Consider the following 12,523-nt stretch of genomic DNA (forward strand, 5'->3'; position numbering starts at 1 on the left):
AAGGTGATCTTTGTAATTAAATCCAATTTTTGTCTCTTGTGTATAGATATGTACACAAGTTACACTAGCAAAATCATTTGCTAACTCAAAAGAATTCATTGTAATGTTTCATTATGCTACTTCACATATCCTCCAAGAATTTCCACCCCAGTAGAATGTAACAGATTCTAGAACTATTTCTGTAAGAAGACAGACAGTTCAAGATCTGGTTCCTCTTCTCACTGAACTGGGAATGTGACAGCACTGGAACAGCCAGAACACCCAAATTTTATTCTGAGTTCTACACTAACATCTTCTGACAAGCCAAGCCTCCGTGCCCATCAATTCTGGCTACTTCTGATACGATGCCAAAGTTAATTTTGTTGAAATATCTGCATTGAAAGACTCCAAACAGAATTCCAGTAAAAAAGAAAAGCTAAAAAACATGTCCAGAACTGAGTTCTGGACAAATTCAAATTAATTTGAATTTTCAAACAGTAAAAAGAATTCTGCCTGCTTATGTAGCAAAGACAAGAAATAAATCTTCAACTCCTTGCTTTTCAGACGAAGCCTTGTTTGTGGACATCCCTCACAAGCAGCAACGAGTGGTGCCATATAAAGCAGCTGACCCTGACTACAACACATGCATCACCATGCCTGGGTAACAGCTATGTACAATTTGACAGGGAAGGCTGGAATGGACGCTGATGCAATAAATACTGAGTTGAAACTAATGCAGGCCCGGTTCTCATTCCTCTGAAATGTTAACTGTCATCATCTTTTCCACAGTACCAGCCCACCAAGAGTTCCTATTTGAATGAATAAGCTAAACATAAAGACATTATTGAAGCAAAATAAATTGTACATACTCCTTTCTTAAGTATTTACCAGTCCACCAACCTCCTCTCCTTTGTATTTGCTTCCCCTTTGATAGATGAACAGCTTTGCAACTTAAAAACTGGTTGCAAAACCTGCAATGAGCAAACTCGGTATTAAGGCTCACAAATGTCTGAAATCCAAACACCTAACTCAAGTTCTTCTGAATTTTCCTATTTTAATTCTCCTTACTGCAAAGGATACAGAAGAGCTGAGTAAGCAAGTGATGTCACTGCACTTTTCAAAAGAGGTAGAAATTGCATAAAGTGTAAAGATGCAATGCACATAAATTTATTTCCCAATTACTTACATAATAGATATTGTTGCTTTTTGTTATTATATCTTGCAAATTTACACCATTTAAAACATGCACTCTAATACTTTGCCTAGCAATTCTACTTGATTATCTACTAGGTAGAGTTATATTTCTAATTAAAACATAACTAAATATGCAATGAAGTGACATATAAAATTTATGTCATGCATAACACAAAGCTTTCAGTGTTGGTATCCTGGCTGTATCCCAAAATCCAAAAGTACCAGTAAACATATCTTTCTGTTATACCATTCAATAGGAATACAAAGCTTACAAGGCTGAAATTTAAACAACCTAAGAAAGCAGGACTGATTCCAGTTGTAAACATGTCTGCAATTCCAGTCATGGATTGCTGCCTAAGGCAGCAACAGCCACTGAAATCACAGAAATTCGCTCCTGGTAGAAACTTCTGTCAGCAAGAAAGAGGCTACTCTAGTTGTGGAAGCAGAACTGACATCATTAAAGTGGAGACAAATCCTGATATACATTATCTTTGTCTAAATTCCAAATAATTTTGGCAGCGCCAGTATCCATTTAAAAAAATCTTAGTGCAACAGAGGAAAAATTTCCCTAACAACCCTTTTAAAGAATCTCCAAAGCAATTCTGCCCTGAAAATACACGAAGTATTTCCTCCTGCACAGGTTTCTTTATAAAAATGTCAAACGGAATTTTGGCAGTGATAATTTTCCTACTTCAACTTTCAATTTTCAAAACCATGATTTCAAGATCTCAATCTGCAAATGGGGTAAGTTGTGACATTAAGTCCGGGTAAGTTTAAAGGAAGGCACTGGATTTGGCTTTGCATTTCCCAAAGAACATGGAGACGATAGGCAAACACAGACACATGCTTCACCCTCTGTCCCCAAATTCAGAAACCAAGACATTTAAGTGAATGCCTTTGAGGCAGAACATTATTTTCCTGCTCTATAATCAGCTGGATAATTACACCCTGCAAGTAGTGCTAAACACTTGAAGGAACTACTAAGTAATTAGACTTTGCAGGTGTGCCATTTATTTTGTAAAGCCCAAACAGGAGAAAAAAGTTGACACGAACACCTGTTTGACCGTTAGCTTTTTCGGGAAGTTCTGAAAGTTACAAGTGTCCAAAGTTACAAGTGTTTCAAAAGCCAGAATTCCAGTGATTGGCTTTGTGTAGACTTATCTATGTAGTGTTACATTAATATCATTATGTTTCTCTCAGATCAATAACAAAATCCTTTGTGAAAGCTGATTGAAAAACCACAAAGAAAGACCTACTACCAGCTACTGTTGCAAACACACTTTTTGTTCAAGGAGTGAACATTGTGCTACTTTTTCTATTTCTTCTGAGTAGCTAAACTGCTTATGAGACGAAGAGTTAAGGACAGCACTAGTAATAAAGAGTCTTCATGCTGTCCTGAGTTAGGGCACCCAGGGATAACAACATAAAAAAGGTGGCCTTCATTAAAAGAGACTGAGGGTTTATTAAAGTCAAGAATTTTTCCACAACCTCTTTAGAGCAGGCCAGAGTTGGCCTTCACTAGCTCTTAACGGATTCAAAATCATGATCACTGCTTCTCATTTATGTGGGAATATTATCAGTTGATGGAAAATTCCTTTGGTAAGCAGCCAAGGCAACTTCTCCCCACCCTGACAAAGAAAAAATAAACATATTTTAAAACCCACACAAACCAAACCAGTTGATATTAATAAAAAGGGAGAGAATTGAAGATCCTTTGTTTCATTTGACGCCATTTTCCTCTATATTCAGTAGCTGTTTGGATTTTTATTTTTTTAAGAAAAAAGAATGTTGGCAGAATTAAAACTGCGTGACTACACACCTAAATAATGGGAGTGGGCAGAGGAAGAAAAATTCAAACACTAATTTATGTGCTAAAATTCTATTTATTGCCTATAGTCATCATGTGGGAGGACAGATATCAGATCATTATTGGGGAATGTAAGGGGCAAGATATTTTTTATCTGTTTTTCAGTTTGTACCACCTGTGTGCAGTCCAAAACAAGCAGCTGGATCTCACTTTGGCATTCACACCAGAAAGCACTGCCATCACCTCTTTCTGTGGAAGTGATCTGGCAAAGCAGACCGGCAATGCAGAACATCCCCAAGCAGCACCAGCAGTTCTGCTGGGGCAGGCAGGCCCTCAACCTGGAGATCTCCTTAAAAACATGCACATGAAAAATCAACTATTTGATCTTCATCCCACACCAAAAGATTACACTAGAATCAAAAGTGGGTATTTAAAAAAAAAGTGACCCGATTAAAGTCTAGGACCAGTTTTTTAAAAAAAATATTACTATTAGATAGAGAAATAAGACTTCTTCCTCCCCGTTGTAACTTATATCAGGTATTAACCTCTTCATAAAATGCTATTAGTTATACTTACAGGCATGAATTATGAATGTTTCTATATTTTTTCCCATCTTATTCCAACTCTGACTCTGAAGACAAAGGGATTTTTCATAGTCTCAAAAAAAATCTCCCAAAGAGATTAGTTTTTAAATCTAAATGCATCTTTCCTGTCTTACCAAAGAATCAAAAGTAACTGACAATGCTATTCTTGAAAAACATTTATGCAGTTCAGTCTGCTCAACAGTTGACAGCATTTTAACAAAATTTCTTTTTGGCCTTCTTCTTTGTTTATATCAGTAACAAAAGAAAAAAAAAAAGGAAACCAAACACATTTAGTCATTTATTTGCAGCAACTATCTCAGCAACAGGCACATTATACAATGCTTCAGTGACTTCCTGCTTAGGAACCCTACTAAACTCTTCTGAAATTCTGTCTGTTTTATTAGAAGAAACAATGTGCTGGCTCCCTTGCTCTAATTCTTCTTGCCTGCATAATATCCAAGTTATGCTATGTCCTACCCACAATTACAACTTTTTCTGAATATTATATAATGTGTGAGAATCATCTATTTCTTGTACAAAAATTAATGTTTGCTTAGTCAAGGTCCTGCATAATTTATTAAAATTTAGAACAAAGAATTTCATCGTTTGGTTAAGTCCTCTTAGGAAAATGGTTTAATCTAGACTAAATCTTCATAGAAATATTCTTTAAGGCAGGAGTTATCTGTCCACAGCCGCAGCTGCTTATCAAGACAGTTGGACAGCAATTTGCTGCACTCCCTTTCCCCCTGAGCTGATGCCTCAAATTCTCCAGTCTCATGTGATGCCATTCTTACCAAAGGAATTGATTGAACACTCCAAATGAACAGCTCACGCAATTAGGAAGAAAGAATGCTGAAAATGAGTGTGATCAACAAGTACATCAGAGCCACAGAAAAACTGAGGCTAGAAAGGATGCCAGAGGAGGTTTATCACCTAACATCACACTGAAAGCATGACCAAGAGGTCAGATCAGGTGGCTATGGGCTTTATCCAGCTGGGACTTAAAATCCTCTAGGGATGTAGACTGGATTGCCTCTCATTCAAATGTACAGCTGTCAATGGAGTGGAGAAAAATATCTTCCTTACCACCAGTCAAAACCTTTCCTATTTTAATTTATGTCCATAAATTGATAATGGACGTCACATGCTTCCTGAGGAAAGTTCCTATGTCATATTTATGAGTGATTTTCAGAAACCAAATGAGAACATTAGTTTGACTGGACAAGTGAAGACATTTTTATGTCCTATTTAAAGCAGAGACATATTGGCAATCCCATATCAGCTCAATACGCTGGCATTACACAGAAGGAGTGAAAATTTAGTATGCAGAAAACAAGAAAATGCCACTGAGAATTCACAGAATTCACCTCAAGAACAGTATTTCAATTGTTTTATTGAAGTAATAATCTCAAGTGTTCCTTTGCAGAATAATCCTGAAAAATAAGATTTTCCCAGTACTGTCGCTTTTGTCTAGAAATGTTTCTGCAGCTATGCCATCAGAAAAAGCAACTTCAATTTGAAAACGTCCCTCTCTATCCCTGAGCCTGGAAAATTGTCTGTTCTAGTGGAGATAGCAAGGCTCTACCATCTTCTGCCTGTGGTTGCTGCTGGTTCCTACCAGGGAAGAATTGAATACAGTGGAGTTGCTCAGTTACCTTTCCAGGCTGCAGCTGCAATAGCAGACAAACAGGCAGAGGAGAATCCATCACATGCAGAAAGTGAACAGAGGAAAGCATAATGGGGAAGTGGTAAATATCTTCATTTGTGTGATAATTATACAGCTGACTGTCACTGCTACAATTATTAACAACAGTATGTGGACTGATTGAAGAAATAAAATACTAAATTAATTAAACTAACTTTTTATCTCTCCCAAAAATGAAGAGCCCTTAAAGAAAACACATTTGCACAACAGAAGATATTTCGAAATAAGGTGGCTATTTCCATAATAAAACTACAGTCTTAAACCCAGCTAGTTTTTGCTAACAGGAAAGAGATATTCTCTCCTTCTCCATCCTCTTCTGATGCAATGCATTTTAAGAGAAGTATCTAAAGCGAAGTTTTGAAAAGCTTCCCTGAAATATCTGTGGAAGTTGTCTGTCTTCAAGAATTTAAACAAATTAGGAATATCATAAAGGCACCACTTAAATGAAAACAACATTGCCAAACTCACACCACAGCATTTTTTCCTGATTTGCTTTGAGAAAAATAAAAAAAATCTCTATTTAAAATCTATCAAGTATCCATAATCAAAGAACGCTAAAGTTTTTGCTGGCAATGCCTTTTTTTAGCATACTTCAAAAGTATTTACATAAACTCCCTAGATATCATCTGTTACAAGTACTGCATGGATTGTTGTGGTAAGTGTCGAAAACAGACATCAGAGAGAGTGCTGCAGTTTACCATCCCAATGTTTATGAAGTTTTGCTGTCTATTCATTAGCACACTTCAGATGCAGCATAATGAAAATGTTATAATGAATAGGAAGAGTAAAAAAAAAAATCAACCTTTTTTTTCTTTTATTTTCCCTCCCCTTCCCCTACACCATGACCTATTTTCTTGAATAACATGCAGATCTACTGAGGACATTAACCTGTTTCCATGTCACAGTAACAGCCCATGTATCAACATGCTGAGATGCATTAGCTGTTGTTTATTGATCAATTTATAAGTTCACTGTACTGGGAATACAAACTGGAGGATTAGAAAGTCTTTTGCTATCCTCTGCTTTGTGACACACTTTACTGATTAACTATTTCCCAGAACACATTTATTTCCATGTTTTGTGGAAATACTTACAGAAGATTCCTCCTCTTCAAATACTCTCCCACATCTGAATCACTCTTACATATTTTTAGTCCATTCATTATTTTCAAAATTCAAAATGTAATAAATCACATCATTTTTTAAAAAATTAAACCATATGCATTACATCCACCAAACAATATCTACTACAAATACTGATTTCCATTTACCAAGTATGAGAAATAAACAAGCAGGTAGGATAAAAAAAATAAAGAAAGCTAATTTCCCCTTGATTCCCTGCAGGCTTCTCATATGTGAACTGTTCCCACCATACACACAACATGCAGCATGTACCTCTGCATAAATTTTGGTGAGCCAAAGTGTTCCATAAGAAAAGCACTCTAGTCAAGACACTAACGTGTGACCATTGGTTATGACAGTTCATCCTACCTGCTTCTACCTTTGAACCAAAAGTTACTTACTGCCCATTTGCAAAGCACACATTCAAACCTGCTCTTTTGTGCCACTTTATGGCACTAAACTGTTTATACCATCTAGCAAGCTTGACTACATTCTAAAAACGGGTATCCACAATAAACCCTCATTCTACTGCTTCAATTTAAACAGGATGGGAAAGCAGTTCAAGTTTAACTGCCTGAATTTTCAGAGTTGTAAAAGACAAAAGGGAAAAGCAATTCCAAAAGCCAGACTTCTACCCTTCAAATTCGAGGACTGCATGCATGATCAAATGCACACATCAAATCAATTATGGCAGAATGTAAAAAGCCAGAGTTTATTGCAAAATAATTAAAAGATCACCAGGGTTCACTTTCTGTCACACTTTTACAGACAACCACAATTTAATGAAGTCTTATCTGTATTAAAAAAAACCCCAAACCACAAAACAAAAAAAAACACCCAAAGAAAAACAAAACAAAAACAAAAAAAGGTAGAATTTCAGGTTTGGAGAGATATCTGAAAGAGGGAAACATTCATAAATTGTATCTATGAGTTTTAAAACCCTAATTTCTACAATTCTCAAAAACCCTCAAGGATTCAGATATTTTGCTTTCAGCAACATAACACTTGGAAGATGAGTTCAATGCCATCAAAGGAGTGGGGGGAAAATTACAAAAGAGATACAGCTCACATCCTGTCTACTAGAAATTGCTAGGCAAAAAGGAAAACACTGCCCCAAGAGAGATGCTCTAGCTGATACTCTCTAGAGGGAGAAAACAAATTGCACCAAGGATACATCACACAGCATAATCATATGCCTTGTTTCACTAGTAACTTGGCAGTAATTTTTTTTTGTTGCCCACAGAAGCATATGACCAAACAGGTTTCCTACCAATACCTTTTGAATCAGTTGGCCAATTTTCAACATTTTGAAATAAAACCCCCAGAGATCTCAAAAATAACTTATATTCCTCTAAACTACATGAAAATTAATGGTCTGGGAGTGGAAAAAGACCTAATTTGCTCCCATAGTGAGGGGACAGTAGGATATTCACCTCTCGATATTTGATTTGGCAGCAGATCAATCCATACAGAAACAACAGTGTCAGTTGATATGAGGTCAAATGAGATTAAGGATTGGAGGAGACGGGATAAGGAGATAAAAAGACAATCCAAACACATACAAATGCTAATTTTATTATTTCACTAGCTCACAGAAACTGTGACTTGTAGACAGTAACTTAATAGCTTTAGAAACTAAGAATCACTTGCCCGAGTATTTACGTTTGTTGACCTCCTCCTGCTCACTAGGTTGCCTAGGAACATCTTACCTCAGACTGAATGGGAAAATAGTTTATGAGCCGTCTGGACATTCCAAATACTTTTTGAATCTATTTTATGAAATCCATGCAAATGGTTTTCCATTAAACTTTTTTACAGCATTAAAGATACTGAATGAATCAAAAAAGTAGAGGAGTAATAAAGATAATATACTCTGAAAAGGCTTTCATAGATAAATACCAACTTGGATACAACATGCAGAAGTGTTGGTGGGATGACTCAGATCCTAATGATATTTTATTTAAGTTCATTTTCTTAGCAGTAGCCTGATGTTGTTAATAACTCCCAATAGGCTACTTAGAGCTGTAGATTCATTTTCCCATTAATGGCAGCAAAAGGTTCTTTGTTAATGGTTTTAGGATAATGCTGGGTTTTGCCATATGGTTGGATTTCTATGAGGGTTTCTCATGAAAAGCCAGAGAGTGTAAGAAATTGTTACTATATTTAACTGCAGTGTCCTCACACGCACAGCAGACAACTGGAATGGACACTGTTCTAATATTTACAAGTGCAAATGATGCTCAATATTTACTGCATGTTCTGTTTAAGAGGACTACAGGGACCTTAAACAAGAGAACATATGGATAGATCAGAAGATTCGTAATACAATACTGAGCTTTTCACCTCTAGGTCATTGGTTCAAATCTAAACTGGTCGGTAATGAAGGCAAGCTATTATCATCTGACGGCCCTGGCCTTTGCATATTGATTTGTCAGGCTCAGTCCTGCTCCCATCAAACTCAAAATTCAAAATGTCAATTTGCATTTCTGAAAACAACCCCAGCAACGTAAGAAAAAAATGAACAAACAGAAGTAATCTCTTCCTCCTCAGATACCATCTCCAGACCAGAGCCTCTGGAGAGTGCCAGAGGAACAGTACAAATTATAGCACTACTATAGCACTAGCACAATGCATCATTCTGTGGATAAAGGTTACTTCTGACTCTCAAATACCCAATTATAATTTCCTCTGTACAAGTACAAAGCTTTCAGAGGTTTCATTAGTAAAAAAAAGACAAGAAAGAAGAGACTAATATGCAGGTCTGATATTAAAGCTGAAATTTCAGTCTTGCTTAAAGATCTCTTCAGATACCTTGTTCAAAGTTACGTTTCTTAAGGTTGAAGGTTTTGAAGAAAATGATCACAGTACTCTATAAAAAGAATATCAAATTTACTTTCCATGTCATTATGATGTATTTGTAGTCAAAATGTTTAAACACCACTTGTAGCAGCAAGGTTGCATTCTATTACTTGAAGACAGCTTTAATTCAGAAATGGATTTATTCACAAGTTATCATGAATAATACTAGAGAAGCCATATTTTTAAAGTATTTTTTCAAAATCATGTTAGAAAAAGTATGGATTATGTCATAACAGTACATAATTTTCCACATGCTTTCATAATTTGAACAAAAATGGTCTTAAGCCTCAAAACCACATCCGGCCCTTTCCTCTGCCTTTTACTAGCTTGGGAGCAATCACAAGAAACACTCAGCAGGTACCACAATCCTCCATCTTACTAGGCAATCACTGCTACAGGACTGAATAGACACACCAACTTTTAATGCAGTGCCTTTAAGATCACCTTTACCTCACAAACTTAGGGCACTAGACAACAAAATCTACTGAAAGTTTGACACTCTATGAACATAAAATATTACTCCTAATATTTGAGACTACAACAGAACACATACAACTCACAAATCTTGGAAAGTATCAAAAAAGTAAGAGCCTCTTGCAGGTTCCTTGGTTTTTGCTAAGGTGCTGATAAACTGAAGTTTTTCCTTCCTTTTCCAATAACTCTAGATATAAAACACTTAGTGTAACTTCAGGAAAGGCCCAACAGGTTAACTTCCCAGCTGAATGACTGTACATAGGTTCTGCAAGCTGACTAACCGAGCTGTATACAGACTATTGCTGTAAAACCAGAGTAGCACAGCCCAGCCGTATCCTAATCCGGCCAAACATTAGACCCACAGTGTCCCACAGACAGTGGCTGGTGAGATGGACCCAAACCCAACCTTCCCCTGTCCTAGAACAAGAAACCCCATGCATCAAATGACACAACAGAAAAAGAGAAGAAATGAACTGCACACTAAACTTGTATGTCAAGAGACACAATAAGAGACTGACTACATCATTTGTCTTAGAAAGTGTCCAGACTACACCAGGAGATGGCTCCTCCCAGCAGCCTCACATACAGAGCATAAGCCTAGGCAATGGGGCTGCCTACAGATGAAGGGAAGAAGGCAAAATCCTAAAGATTGAGAATTGCCTATTACTTGACTTGCAATTAACAGGATGAATAGAAGGATCCAAGCAAGCCAATCAAAATTCTTTGACAGTCAGTAATAAAATTTCATGCTGCTCCTCTCTGCCATCAAGAACTGCATGTCTTTTCTAGGGAATGACCTTCAGTGACAGAATATAAAAAGGCTTTGGAATTGTGCCTGTAACCACTATTGACAAAATAAAGAAATTTAAAAGCAAACAAGAAGTATTTCAGAGAACAAATTAAAACAAACTGTTTGAATAAATGTGTGTGGAACATATGTCAGGAAACTGAAGGATGTGTAAGGTATTCAGAAAGCTGCATGAGAAAAAAATGAAAATACTAATAAGCTCTACAGGTATCAACACTTATGTTAATTATAAGACAGTTTTGTTGGTTCTGAAGTTAGGTAAGCAGATTAAAAAACAAAAAACCAAACAATAGCTGTGACTTTTTATTATTCTTTCATCCTCTTACCTCATTTTTCTTTTATATCATCTGTTGCAATTTGCACAGTTGGACCAAAAGTGATTGTGCTCAGGCACAACTGTTCTTTACAGAGGTATGTTCATAGAGTCCTCAAAGTCAATGAGCCTTCAAGGTAACAAACTTTTTGAAGCCCCACAAACTGGGAAATAAACACACTTTCTCTTCTATGTACTGTCCATGAAAACTCGCCTAAGAAGGCTTAATCCCTAATAACATCTCCAAGACTAGACAGAGAAGGATTTAAATTCCCATTATCCTTTTTAACGAACTTGTGACTACAGTCTCAAAATAGACACTTAACCCAGAACTGAGAGAAGAACTGGCATATTTCTTACCTGCAATGCCTGAAAGAAATTAACTGAAATGTTTTACAGTTGCTTCCAAAACATCTAAATTCTCTGGGATAACTGTAAATTTATAAACGCAAATTTGAAAATTTGTAAATGAACCGGACAAATCAGGCACACCCTTACTCCTCACTGCACCCAAAGAACACTGGGGCAAAAGACTTCAACGGTGACATTACCAGGTGAGAAGGAAACAAACAAGCAAAAAAATAAAGCTCCTATTTAATCCAGCCTGAATGATATGCAACATGCTTGATTAGATATAGTTTTGATTAGGTGATAGAATAGAACTTACAGACTATCCTATCTAATTTAACTGTTATTATTCCTATCACTTCTTAAATGAGAACAGATTTCAACAGGCTTACAAATATTTTTCAGCCCATAATATATTTTTCTAATTATTTTTAAAAGCTGTCATATTCAAGTCATGTGTTATCTCACCATTTGAGTTCTCAGCACAGCAGGACTTTCCCTCACTCTTGAAGCAAACACAAGAGTATCTGTATCTGTGCTGCTGCTTTTTTCCAAAACTGCTACTCAGTGTCAAGTATATTGCAGCACAAAATCTTTCCGTTAGAGAATTATTTTTCAAGTCTGAAAGGTAGCACAAGCTTAGATAAAATTTTTTCCAGTACACGTCTTTCTTTCAAGCTGCATGAGAAACACACAGCTATTTTCCCTCCCTTTTCATATGCATCTTTTTTCCATGATTAAAACCTTCAGAATTTGTTCTGAAATCTGAAAAGCTTTTTGAATTTTTTTAACACACGATCAGCCATTACAATACCCACAAGAAGTTCACGTAGCTGAAAGACCAGAAAGCCATTGTGCCTGCAACTTTTTGAAAGCAGAGGGTGTATATTGTTATGGTTTCTATTTATAGCTGTAATCCTCATGAATGTCCACTCATAATCCTTCTACTCAAAGAAACATTTTAAGAGAAATCCGACTCTGGCAAAGGGGGGTGGGGGGGGAAAGCACATGGTTTTAACTACCTTAGACCAACACAGTCCATTAAATACTGAGGAGGTTCTGCTAACCAACAGCAGCTCCCATGCAAGTTTAACTTTTGACGGCAGCGATCACACCTGGGTTATTAACCAAGATAATACAACATCTCTTATTATTTCAAAGACCCCCGCTAATAAAATACCTTTTTAGCCTCTAGCATTCTCTTTTTCTCTTACCTGCTACTCCTTCTCTCTTCTGCGGGCGTGCAGGGCAGAGGGGCCTTTCACGCCCAGTCCCGCCGGAGGTCGGGCCGGGATTGGGGCCCGGCCGAGTCCCGCACGGACCCCGCTGCG

The 12,523-nt window shown here is 36.9% G+C and overlaps 1 protein-coding gene across 1 annotated transcript in view; it reads right to left on the reverse strand.

Moving 5' to 3' along the window:
* Nucleotides 1-12,523, reverse strand: part of USP54 (ubiquitin specific peptidase 54) — a 91,667-nt gene extending 79,144 nt beyond the window's left edge. The window contains exon 1 of the mRNA XM_031062214.1: nucleotides 12,407-12,523. The gene's annotated coding sequence lies outside the window, so the exon portion shown is untranslated. The remainder of the gene's footprint in view (nucleotides 1-12,406) is intronic.

Source organism: Geospiza fortis, unplaced genomic scaffold (genome assembly GCF_000277835.1).
Source record: "Geospiza fortis unplaced genomic scaffold, GeoFor_1.0 scaffold130, whole genome shotgun sequence".
NCBI lineage: Eukaryota > Metazoa > Chordata > Aves > Passeriformes > Thraupidae > Geospiza > Geospiza fortis.